Here is an 11,999-nt window from a genome sequence, read left to right as displayed (position 1 = left end):
AAGCTTTAAAAAATACTCTGGTTGAGGTCTGTAGATTTTAAGGTGGATTGAAATTGAAATAATCATTACTCTTTTCTAAAGCCATGGAGAGGAGATAGCAAGCTTTTACTTGGGTATTTTCTTTGATGCTTCTATTTTCAGCCAATTTCTGGTGTTTTTTGAAGCATCTAAAATTCAGACTAAACATGATACTATGATATATGGTGTCTGGTGGGATCCTGGAAAATCCAGGAAACAAAATGATGAAGGTCTTAAGAATGAGTTTAGATTTAGAAATTAAAAACTAAATGCCAGTAGTGTAAAAATCTGAATTACCAAAATGCCCAAGTAGCTGGGATGCATTTTTCCCTTCCACTTTTATGACAGAGGCAAATCTCACACACAAAAAAAATGAGACTAACATCTAACAGTCAACAAATTCACCCAAATTTCTGCTGGATCAGTGCTGACCAGGGTGGAGGAGGCACTATTGAAGTCTTACAGAACTATGTATTTTTAAGCACTGTTCTGTTCAAAATACTGATGAATAATTGGATCAGTGGTTTTTAACCTTATTTGGAGTCATAGACCCCCTTAAGAATCTGCTGAAAACTCTGAACCCATCTCCATAGAAAAATGTTTGCATACAGAAAGTGTCACATTCAGTTAGGTGAATTACAGACCCCCTGAATCCAAGATTAAGAGCCAGTGACTTAGACAGAAAGCACACTTAATCAATTTGAGGTGGCTTGCCTCTGGGGGGAATGGCTACTGTTGTATGAATCAAGATTCAAAATGATCTTTAAAGTACAAAAGCTGAGCTGAAATCAACAAAATGATTCTGACAATAGATGGAAAGGTATGGATCTAAAAATAGAGTACATGTTCCTCTTGCAGAAACCCTAGCTGGGCAAGATTGGGAAGCAGGTGAGGTTAATCTGAAGCAGTATCTTTGAATTAGCTCATTTTACTGCCCTTCCTGACCTGGTGGAATCTTATTTTCCAAACACCCAGGGTTCTCATGCTGCTGCTAACTTGGTGGCATAGTTAGGTCTGCATCCCCCATGAAGAATTCACTACTGAGGATCTAGCTCTACCCTTGCCACCGTTTCAAAAGGAATCCATTCCGTGACTTGTTCTTGGGCAGCAAACATCTGAAACAATCCAGAGGGGAGATATTTCTGGAAAAAGGAACCTTCTCAACCCCCCCTTTTTTTTTTTTTACAGGCACCTCAAGGGGGCACTACATCTTTTTTTTTTTTTTTCGTGTTTTTTTTTTTTAACTTTCCCTTCTTTTTTAAATCAACTATATGAAAAAAAAGTTAAAAAGAAAACAAACATACAATAAAAGAACATTTCAAAGAGACCATAACAAGGGAGTAAGAAAAAGACAACTAACCTAAGATAACTGCTTAACTTCCAACATGTTCCTACTTTACCCCAAGAAAGTTACATAATATAGCAACATTTCAGTGAACTTGTTCCTACTACATCCATCAGAAATTAACAGACCATAGTCATTTCTGGGCATCCCCAGAACGTTAAATAGCTTATCTGTTCTTCTTGGATTATTGTTCCCCCTTCCTTAATTGCTCTCTACTGCTAGTTCCCCTACATTCTACATTATAAACCATTTGTTTTACATTTTTCAAAGTTCACATTAGTGGTAGCATATAATATTTCTCTTTTTGTGCCTGGCTTATTTCGCTCAGCATTATGTCTTCAAGGTTCATCCATGTTGTCATATGTTTCACCAGATCGTTCCTTCTTACTGCCGCGTAGTATTCCATCGTGTGTATATACCAACATTTTATTTATCCACTCATCTGTTGAAGGACATTTGGGTTGTTTCCATCTCTTGGCAATTGTGAATAATGCTGCTATGAACATTGGCGTGCAGATATCTGTTCGTGTCACTGCTTTCCGATCTTCCGGGTATATCCCGAGAAGTGCAATCGCTGGATCGAATGGTAGCTCTATATCTAGTTTTCTAAGGAACTGCCAGACTGACTTCCAGAGTGGCTGAACCATTATACAGTCCCACCAACAATGAATAAGAGTTCCAATTTCTCCACATCCCCTCCAGCATTTGTAGTTTCCTGTTTGTTTAATGGCAGCCATTCTAACCGGTGTTAGATGGTATCTCATTGTGGTCTTAATTTGCATCTCTCTAATAGCTAGTGAAGCTGAACATTTTTTCATGTGTTTCTTGGCCATTTGTATTTCCTCTTCAGAGAACTGTCTTTTCATATCTTTTGCCCATTTTATAATTGGGCTGTCTGTACTATTGTCATTGAGTTGTAGGATTTCTTTGTATATGCAAGATATCAGTCTTTTGTCAGATACGTGGTTTCCAAAAATTTTTTCCCATTGAGTTGGCTGCCTCTTTACCTTTTTGAGAAATTCCTTTGAGGTGCAGAAACTTCTAAGCTTGAGGAGTTCCCATTTATCTATTTTCTCTTTTGTTGCTTGTGCTTTGGGTGTAAAGTCTAGGAAGTGGCTGCCTAATACAAGGTCTTGAAGATGTTTTCCTACATTATCTTCTAGGAGTTTTATTTTATGGTACTTTCTTTTATATTGAGATCTTTGGTCCATTTTGAGTTAATTTTTGTGTAGGGGGTGAGGTAGGGGTCCTCTTTCATTCTTTTGGATATGGATATCCAACTCTCCCAGCCCCATTTGTTGAAAAGACCATTATGTCTCAGTTCAGTGACTTTGGGGGCCTTATCAAAGATCAGTCAGCCATAGATCTGAGGGTCTATCTCCGAATTCTCAATTCGATTCCATTGATCTATCTGTCTATCTTTGTGCCAGTACCATGCTGTTTTGGCAACTGTGGCTTTATAATAAGCTTCAAAGTCAGGGAGTGTAAGTCCTCCCACTTTGTTTTTCTTTTTTAGAGTGTCTTTAGCAATTCGAGGCATCTTCCCTTTCCAAATAAATTTGATAACTAGCTTTTGCAAGTCTGCAAAGTAGGTTGTTGGAATTTTGATTGGGATTGCATTGAATCTGTAGATGAGTTTGGGTAGAATTGACATCTTAATGCCATTTAGCCTTCCTATCCATGAACATGGAATATTTTTCCATCTTTTAAGTCCCCTTCTATTTCTTTTAGTAGAGTTATGTAGTTTTCTTTGTATAGGTATTTTACATCTTTGGTTAAGTTTATTCCTAGGTACTTGATTTTTTTAGTTGCTATTGAAAATGGTATCTTTTTCTTGAGTGTCTCTTCAGTTTGTTCATTTCTAGCATATAGAAACATTACTGACTTATGTGCATTAACCTTGTATCCCGCTATTTTGCTAAATTTGTTTATTAGCTCTAGTAGCTGTATCGTCGATTTCTCAGGGTTTTCTAGATATAAGATCATATCGTCTGCAAACAATGACAGTTTTACTTCTTCTTTTCCAATTTGGATGCCTTTTATTTCTTTGTCTTGCCGGATTGCGCTGGCTAGCACTTCCAGTACAATGTTGAATAACAGTGGTGACAGCGGGCATCCTTGTCTTGTTCCTGATCTTAGAGGGAAGGCTTTCAGTCTCTCACCATTGAGTACTATGCTGGCTGTGGGTTTTTCATATATGCTCTTTATCATGTTGAGGAAGTTTCCTTCAATTCCTACCTTTTGAAGTGTTTTTATCAAAAAGGGATGTTGGATTTTGTCAAATGCTTTTTCAGCATCTATTGAGATGATCAATTGATTTTTCCCTTTCGAGTTTTTAATGTGCTGTAATACATTGATTGTTTTTCTTATGTTGAACTATCCTTGCATGCCTGGAATGAACCCCACTTGGTCATGGTGTATGATTTTTTTAATGTGTCTTTGGATTTGATTTGCAAGTATTTTGTTGAGGATTTTTGCATCTATATTCATTAGGGAGATTGGCCGGTAGTTTTCCTTTTTTGTAGCATCTTTGCCTGGTTTTGGTATTAGATTGATGTTAGCTTCATAAAATGAGTTAGGTAGTGTTCCATTTTCTTCAGTGTTTTGAAAGAGTTTGAGTAAGATTGGTGTCAGTTCTTTCTGGAAAGTTTGGTAGAATTCCCCTGTGAAGCCATCTGGCCCTGGGCATTTATTTGTGGGAAGATTTTTGATGACTGATTGGATCTCTTTGCTTGTGATGGGTTGGTTAAGGTCTTCTATTTCTTCTCTGGTCAGTCTAGGTTGTTCATATGTTTCCAGGAAATTGTCCATTTCTTCTACATTCTCCAGTTTGTTGCCATACAGTTGTTCATAATATCCTCTTATAATTTTGTTAATTTCTTCAGGATCTGCAGTTATGTCACCTTTTTCATTCATTATTTTGTTTATATGGGTCTTCTCTCTTTTTGATTTTGTCAGTCTAGCTAGGGGCTTGTCAATCTTGTTGATCTCAAAGAACCAACTTTTGGTGATATTTATCCTCTCTATTGTTTTTTTGTTCTCTATGTCATTTATTTCTGCTTTAATCCTTGTTATTTCTATTCTTGTACTTGGTTTAGGATTGGTTTGCTGTTCATTTTCTAGCTTCTTCAGTTGATCCATTAGTTCTTTGATTTTGGCTCTTTCTTCCTTTTTAATATATGCGTTTAGTGCTTTAAATTTCCCCCTTAGCACTGCTTTTGCTGCATCCCATAGGTTTTGGTATGTTGTGTTCTCATTTTCATTCGTCTCTATATATTTAGCAATTTCTCTTGCTATTTCTTCTTTAACCCACTGATTGTTTAGGAGTGTGTTGTTTAACCTCCAGGTATTTGTGAATTTTCTAAGTCTCTGATGGTTATTGACTTCTAATTGTATTCCATTGTGGTCAGAGAATGTGTTTTGAATAATTTCAATCTTTTTAAATTTATTGAGGCTTGTTTTATGTCCCAGCATATGATCTATTCTGGAGAAAGTTCCATGAGCACTAGAAAAGTATGTGTATCCTGGTGATTTGGGATGTAATGTCCTGTATATGTCTGTTAAATCTAATTCATTTATCAGATTGTTTAGGTTTTCAATTTCCTTATTGGTCTTCTGTCTGGTTGATATATCTATAGGAGAGAGTGATGTGTTGAAGTCTCCCACAATTATTGTGGAAACATCAATTGCTTCCTTTAGTTTTTCCAGTGTTTCTCTCATGTATTTTGTGGCACCTTGATTGGGTGCATAGACATTTACGATTGTTATTTCTTCTTGCTGAATTGCCCCTTTTTAGTATGTAGTGGCCTTCTTTGTCTCTCAAAACATCCCTGCATTTGAAGTCTATTTTATCTGAGATTAATATTGCTACACCTGCTTTCTTTTGGCTGTAGCTTGCATGAAAGTTTTTTTTCCATCCTTTCACTTTCAGTTTCTTTGTGTCCCTGTGTCTAAGATGAGTCTCTTGTATGCAACATATTGATGGTTCATTTTTTTTTGATCCATTCTGCGAATCTATATCTTTTAATTGGGGAGTTTAATCCATTTACATTCAACGTTAAAACCGTGAAGGCATTTCTTGAATCGGCCATCTTATCCTTTGGTTTATGTTTGCCATATTTTTCCCCTCTCTCTATTAATATCCTTTATTGTACCCATACCGAATCTCTTTAGTACTGAACCTTTTCTCCAAGTCTCTCTGTCCTGTCTTTGTTTCTCTGTCTGTAGGGCTCCCTTGAGTATCTCCAGTAGGGCAGGTCTCTTGTTAGCAAATTCTCTCAGCATTTGTTTGTCTGTGAAAAATTTAAGCTCTCCCTCAAATTTGAAGGAGAGCTTTGCTGGATAAAGTATTCTTGGCTGGAAATTTTTCTCACTCAGAATTTTAAATATATCGTGCCACTGCTTTCTCGCCTCCATGGTGGCTGCTGAGTAGTCACTACTTAGTCTTATGCTGTTTCCTTTGTATGTGGTGAATTGCTTTTCTCTTGCTGCTTTCAAAACTTGCTCCTTCTCTTCTGTGTTTGACAGTGTGATCAGTATATGTCTTGGAGTGGGTTTATTTGGATTTATTCTATTTGGAGTTCGCTGAGCATTTATGATTTGTGTATTTATGTTGTTTAGAAGATTTGGGAAGTTTTCCCCAACAATTTCTTTGAATACTCTTCCTAGACCTTTACCCTTTTCTTCCCCTTCTGGGACACCAATGAGTCTTATATTTGGACGTTTCATATTATCTATCATATCCCTGCGGTCCATTTTGATTTTTTCAATTTTTTTCCCCATTCTTTCTTTTATGCTTTCATTTTCCATTCTGTCATCTTCGAGGTCACTGATTCGTTGTTCAGCTTCCTCTAGTCTTGTACTATGAGTGTCCAGAATCTTTTTAATTTGGTCAACAGTTTCTTTAATTTCCATAAGATCATCCATTTTTTTATTTAGTCTTGCAATGTCTTCTTTATGCTCTTCTAGAGTCTTCTTGATTTCCTTCATATCCCGTACTATGGTCTCATTGTTCATCTTTAGTTCTTTGAGTAGCTGCTCTAGGTGCTGTGTCTCTTCTGGTCTTTTGATTTGGGTGCTTGGGCTTGGGTTATCCATATCGTCTGGTTTTTTCATATGCTTTATAATTTTCTGTTGTTTTTGGCCTCGTGGCATTTGCTGAACTTGATAGGGTTCTTTTAGGGTTTGTAGACCTATTGAAGTCCTTATCTCTAATTTATCAGATCTACAGCTTCGTGGAGTACTTTCTCTAACTAACCAGCAGGTGGCATCCACGAGCCACCTGTTCTCCACAAGCCAGTTCTCCCCTGCTTAGCCTTTTTGGTGAGTGGGGGAGTGAGTCTTGTGGGGCTCAATTGGTGTACCAAGCTTGCGTGTGTAGTTGGTGTTGCCTGCCCTGTATGTGGGGCGTGTTTCTGGGCAGTCGGGGAGGGGGGGTGGCCCTAACAATCCAATCTCCCTGATGATCCTAGAGTTTTAAAGCTGCTGCAATAGTCTAATCCTTCAGTTCAGTCCTGCCACAGTTTGTCTCTGCCACTGACCCACAAGTCTTTGGTATTGGCGTATGGCTCCTGAGACTTGCAAGTGGGCCCCTCTTCCGGGCTGTGCACCCCGGGTCCTCTGTTGAGGGATGACTGTGCTATGTCACAGGTGAGTGCCATCCCCCCAGGGCAGTTCTGGGCTGCTGGGCTGTGTAGGGAGGCTCCCAGTCTGCTCAAATGATGGCTGAATGGGGTTTGTTAATTCACACTGCTCCACCTTCCCAGCTCTGGGACAATCAGCTGAGGTTGCAGGGAAGGCTATTGTCCACGCCCAGTTTTGTGGTGTGTGCCTGTTATTTGAAGCACTTCCGTCACACTTGGTTGTCTGGGGCAGCTCTGGGCTATGGGGCTGGCGATGGGCAGGAGTGTTTCCTGTCCACCAGGATGGTGTCTGTGAGCGGACACCCCCCTTTTCTTGGGAAGTTGTGGTGTTTAGTGAATTTTCTCAGCCACTGGATTATTGCCTTTTGTCTCAGAGCTGCTCTTGACTTGACGTGCCCAAATTGCAATTCTTTGAAGCTTTCTGTATTGGGCTTCTTAGAGTAATTGTTTTAGAAAAAGAAAAAAGGATTAAAAAAAAAAAAGGGCCTTCCTCAGAGATCTAATGGGTTTTGAAATGCTAAAAGACAAAGCAGCCAGGGCCATTAAGGAAAGGTCCACAGGGCAGAGAGATCAGCTTTTCTTCGGGATTTGCATATGCGCCTCAAGGCCTGAGCTCCGCCCTTCCCCTTTCTGTGTTCACCAGAACTCCAAAAATCCTGTGCTTTTATTTTGGAGTTTTTCGCGTTATTTTTTTTTTCTATGCCTGTCTCCTCTCTGCTGGGCTGGCAGCTCTCAGATTCTCTGGTGTCTGGTCTCAGTCTATCTATGGTTAGAGGATGAATCAGTAGAATGAGTTTCTGAGAAGGGCTACCACTGCAGTTCTCCATTCTCCTTCCCAGAGCTGGCAACCCCTCCTCCCACGGGACTGAGCCTGGCAGGGAGGGGCGCGGGTCCCCTGGCCGCAAAATCTTACAGATTTCGCTGATCTCAGCAGTTCGACATTTTCATGAGTGTTGTATGAAGTATGCCCAAAGTCAGATTGCTCTGTGGTGTCCAGTCCACGCAGTTCCTGGCTTTTTACCTACTTTCCTGGAGGAGTAACTAAAACTTACAGCTCACCAGTTTGCCATCTTGCGACTGTGTTACTCAACCCCTCTTAAATTGAAATCATGTAGGTGAACATTTGCTCCACCTACTTCATTCCAGTCTCAATCTTATATTAGTACATAATACACTGTATTATACAGTAGTCATAAGACACTGTATTTGTGTTTGAGATCAATCTTGAGACACTGTAATTTTTTTTTTTTTTTTTACTAAATCTTACTTGGGCAGGAACATGGGCTCATCTGTTAAAGATTTTTTCCAGTAAGGGAACAAAATAAAGTGGTTTTTTTTTCTTCTTACTCATCAGTGGATCAGAAAATAATGGAACAGGCCATTACCCAAATATTCTATTAGTTAAGCTTCAACCAAATTACTGCACCTTCTCATTCAGAGAGGGTACTGTTGTGGTTTGAAGCTGTATGTACCCAAGAAATATGTGTTCTTTAATCTATTCCTGTGGATGTAAACCCATTATAAGGACCTTGTGATGAGGCTACTTCAGTTAAGCTGTGACCCACCTCATTCAAGATGGGTCGTATCCTTACTGGAGTCCTTTATAAACAGAATGAACACAGAGAGAGAAAGCCATGGAAGCAAGAATCTGAAAGCAACAACACCCAGAAGAAAAGGGAGAGATCAGCAGATGCTATGTGCCTTGCCATGTGGCAGAGGAGCCAAGGACCACCAGTCTCAGGGAAGAAAGCATCACTTGATGATGCATTGATTTGGACATTTTCCCCAGACTCTAACCATGAGTGAATAAATTCCCATTGTTTAAGCCAAACCATTTAATGGTACTTGCTGGAGCAGCCTAGGAAACAGGTACCACCTGATTTATTTTGCCCCAGGTAGTTAAAATTTCATTAGGTAGTGCAGCTAAATTCCAAGCCGGCTTTGTGTTTCTTAAGCATTCACTTCACCCAGAAAGATGCCCAGGAATTTCCTTTACCTCTTTGTTTATGCATTTAGCAACTAGAATATGCTAAAGTCAGCAGAACAGCTTTTTGGCCATACATCTCCCCAAATTCACTTGATTATTTGTCACCCATTGGACATTTGAGTGGTTACTATGAACCAGGCACTGTTGCTAGTGATAGTGATACAATGGTGAGCAAAACCAGTTACCCTTGTCATCAAGGAGCACACAGCTTTGCTAACTATGACAAATTGTTTCACATTAGCAACAATACTGTGTTGACTGCATGGGGAGGAAGGCTGGAATTTCTACTGCACTGGGCAAGGCCTCCAAATTATAGTGATCTTATGATGAAAAGGGACTAAAACAGTGATTCTTCACCTCATGTATATTGATCTATGTCCTTCAGAGTACCAGGTGGACTTTTCTTCCACTATTGTATGCTGAGAAGTTAGTAATTGCAGCTCTTACACTGGCCTATGTGTAAGTCAGCTTTGATGAACTTTCAGTAAGAATTTTGGAGCTAGAAAAAAACTCTGAGATCAATGGTGTTCAACCATTTTCAACCCCAGCACATCCAAGGTGTCCTAGTTTCCTAGGGCTGCCATAACAAACTGGGCAGCTTGAAACAATAGCAATTTATTGTTTCATTTCTGGTGGCTTGAAGTCTGGAATCAAGGTGTCAGCAGGCCATGCTCCCTCTGAAGTCTGAGGGGTAGAGTCTATTCCATGCCTCTCTGCTGGCTTCTGGTAGTCCCAGGGGTTCCTTGGATTGTTGATATATCTGCCATCATCCTCACATGGCCATCTTCTCTCTTGTGTCTCTTCACGTGGTGTTCTCTGCCATCACATGGCATCCTGCCCCTCTGTCTATATGTAATTCTCCCCTTATAACAATACCAGTCATATTGGATTAGGAGGCCACTGTAATCCATGATGACCTCACTTTAATGTGTCTAATTCCATCTGTAATGACCCCATTTCCAAATAATGTCACACTCACAGGACTAGGGGTTAGTACTTGAATATGTACTTTTGGGGGACACAATCCAAGCCGTAACATGGAAGTTATAAAACACAGTGGCTCAGTCATGACAGTGAAGAAGGTGGAGGTAGATGATGTAGAATTATATACTTGATGGGAGATGGGAAGGGGTAAATGTATTTTTAAAAAATTGGGGCATTCTTATATATTCCTACCCAGCCCCCAAAGAATTTCTGAGTGAAGAGAGAGAAAATAATCTGCCTGAAATTACACAAAATCAAAACTAGACCCCACATTTCCTAATTCTCACTGCAATGCCCTGTCAAATGCATCAAAACTACTAACTGCAATGAAACAAACCCAAGTTTTAGTAATAAAAGGTTGTTTTACTATGTCTACATGCAGAAAAGCCCGTTAGAGAGCATCATAAAATGTTCAAACCAATCAATAAAGACTCAATAATCTCACTTGTCTTTAAAGCTTTGGTTTAAAAACAAAACAAGAAATTCAGAGACAGTAATGAAGGTTTCCAAAAACCAAAACCAAAACCAAAACCAAAACCAAAACCAAAACCAAAAACAAAACCAGATAAAACAATTTAAAGACGAAAGCACCAGGGTGAGTGTTATTAACTAATGGATCATTATCAAAATGCCAGAGTACCTTCCATTTGGTCCACTGTTTTTGATTAGTGGCAAAAAGAAAATGGATTAGGATCCAGGAAAGCTAGATTTTAGTATTGGCTATTTCTCTAACTAGCTCTGGGTATATTCTCATCTGTAAAATGGAGATAATGTCTGCCTTTTTTAAAGGGTATGGTGAAAGTGGATATAAAAGCTTGTAAACTATACTGATGTAGAACTCATGTCTCCTGACAACTGATCTGGCGTTCTTTTTTCTCTTGACCAGGGATTCTTAATATCTTTAGGAATCACAGATCCCTTGGAGAATATGATGAAAGCTACTGAACCCTCTTCTCAGAAAAACACACACCCAAATTTCTGCATTCAATTTTAGGCAGTCCATGGAACTGTAAAGTTGGAGCCATAGACTCCTAAAGTAATAACCACCCTAACTGTACCAAGCTTCCTGAAAGATTGATTTGGGGGCTTGACAGAGTACAGAATTATAGAAACAGAAAGCAGCAGACATATAATGAATCATTGTAGTTGTAGTTGAGAAAACAGGAAATCAAAACATTGGGATCATAACAGACAAATTTTGTTAAGTCAGAGATTATGTAGTAAAATTCAGATTTACCTTGAATCTCATAGAACCTCAGTGAAATTACAGATTCTCTATAATAGATACTTAAGAATGCAATTTTTTGCCTACTGTTGCCATTTACTTATTTCTTCCATCTTTTATTCTAAGCTAAGATCTATAATTGCCATCTGTCTTGTGAGCTCACTTTGGGAGTAACTAAAACTGGCTGATCTTGAATCAGCTTTATTTCTATCAGGCTTCCTATGCGGAAAAGATAACAATTTTGATCAATATCTGAAGACATTAGTGTCCCTTGTCTATTCAAATCAGTGATTTAATGTTAACAAGCCACTTGATTTAAAATGTCAATAACCCACAAATTACCTGAGGCTTGGTTCCATCTGTACTGCTTATTGAAGAAATAGGAAGAACTTTCTTTTACATTCACAAATCCTATTATCTCAGACAATAAACTCAATATTTATGAAGAAAAAATGTCTTCAGTTCTAACAGGCCCTATAAGGCACAACTTTATTTTTTGACCATGCTAAAAAAAAAAATGGAAATGATTCCCCCTGCCATCAACTTTATCACCAGCATTCAACAAAGTTTAGTTCCTTAAGGTGCTTCCCTGATTAATATTTGTAAAGATAAGCACTCAAAATATTTTATGTAAAAAAAGGTTATATATCAACACCACAGTACATGCTTACAAAATTCACTTTTGCTACTGTCATTAAGTCTTTGGCCAAAATCGATGCAAACTTGTGGGCTCACTTGGATCACTTATTTCAAGCAATATCTGTAGCATAAAATTCAAATTGAACAAATAATTTGAAG

Source organism: Choloepus didactylus, chromosome Y, assembly GCF_015220235.1.
Source record: "Choloepus didactylus isolate mChoDid1 chromosome Y, mChoDid1.pri, whole genome shotgun sequence".
Classification (NCBI taxonomy): domain Eukaryota; kingdom Metazoa; phylum Chordata; class Mammalia; order Pilosa; family Megalonychidae; genus Choloepus; species Choloepus didactylus.
Note: the sequence above shows the minus strand (reverse complement) of the source record.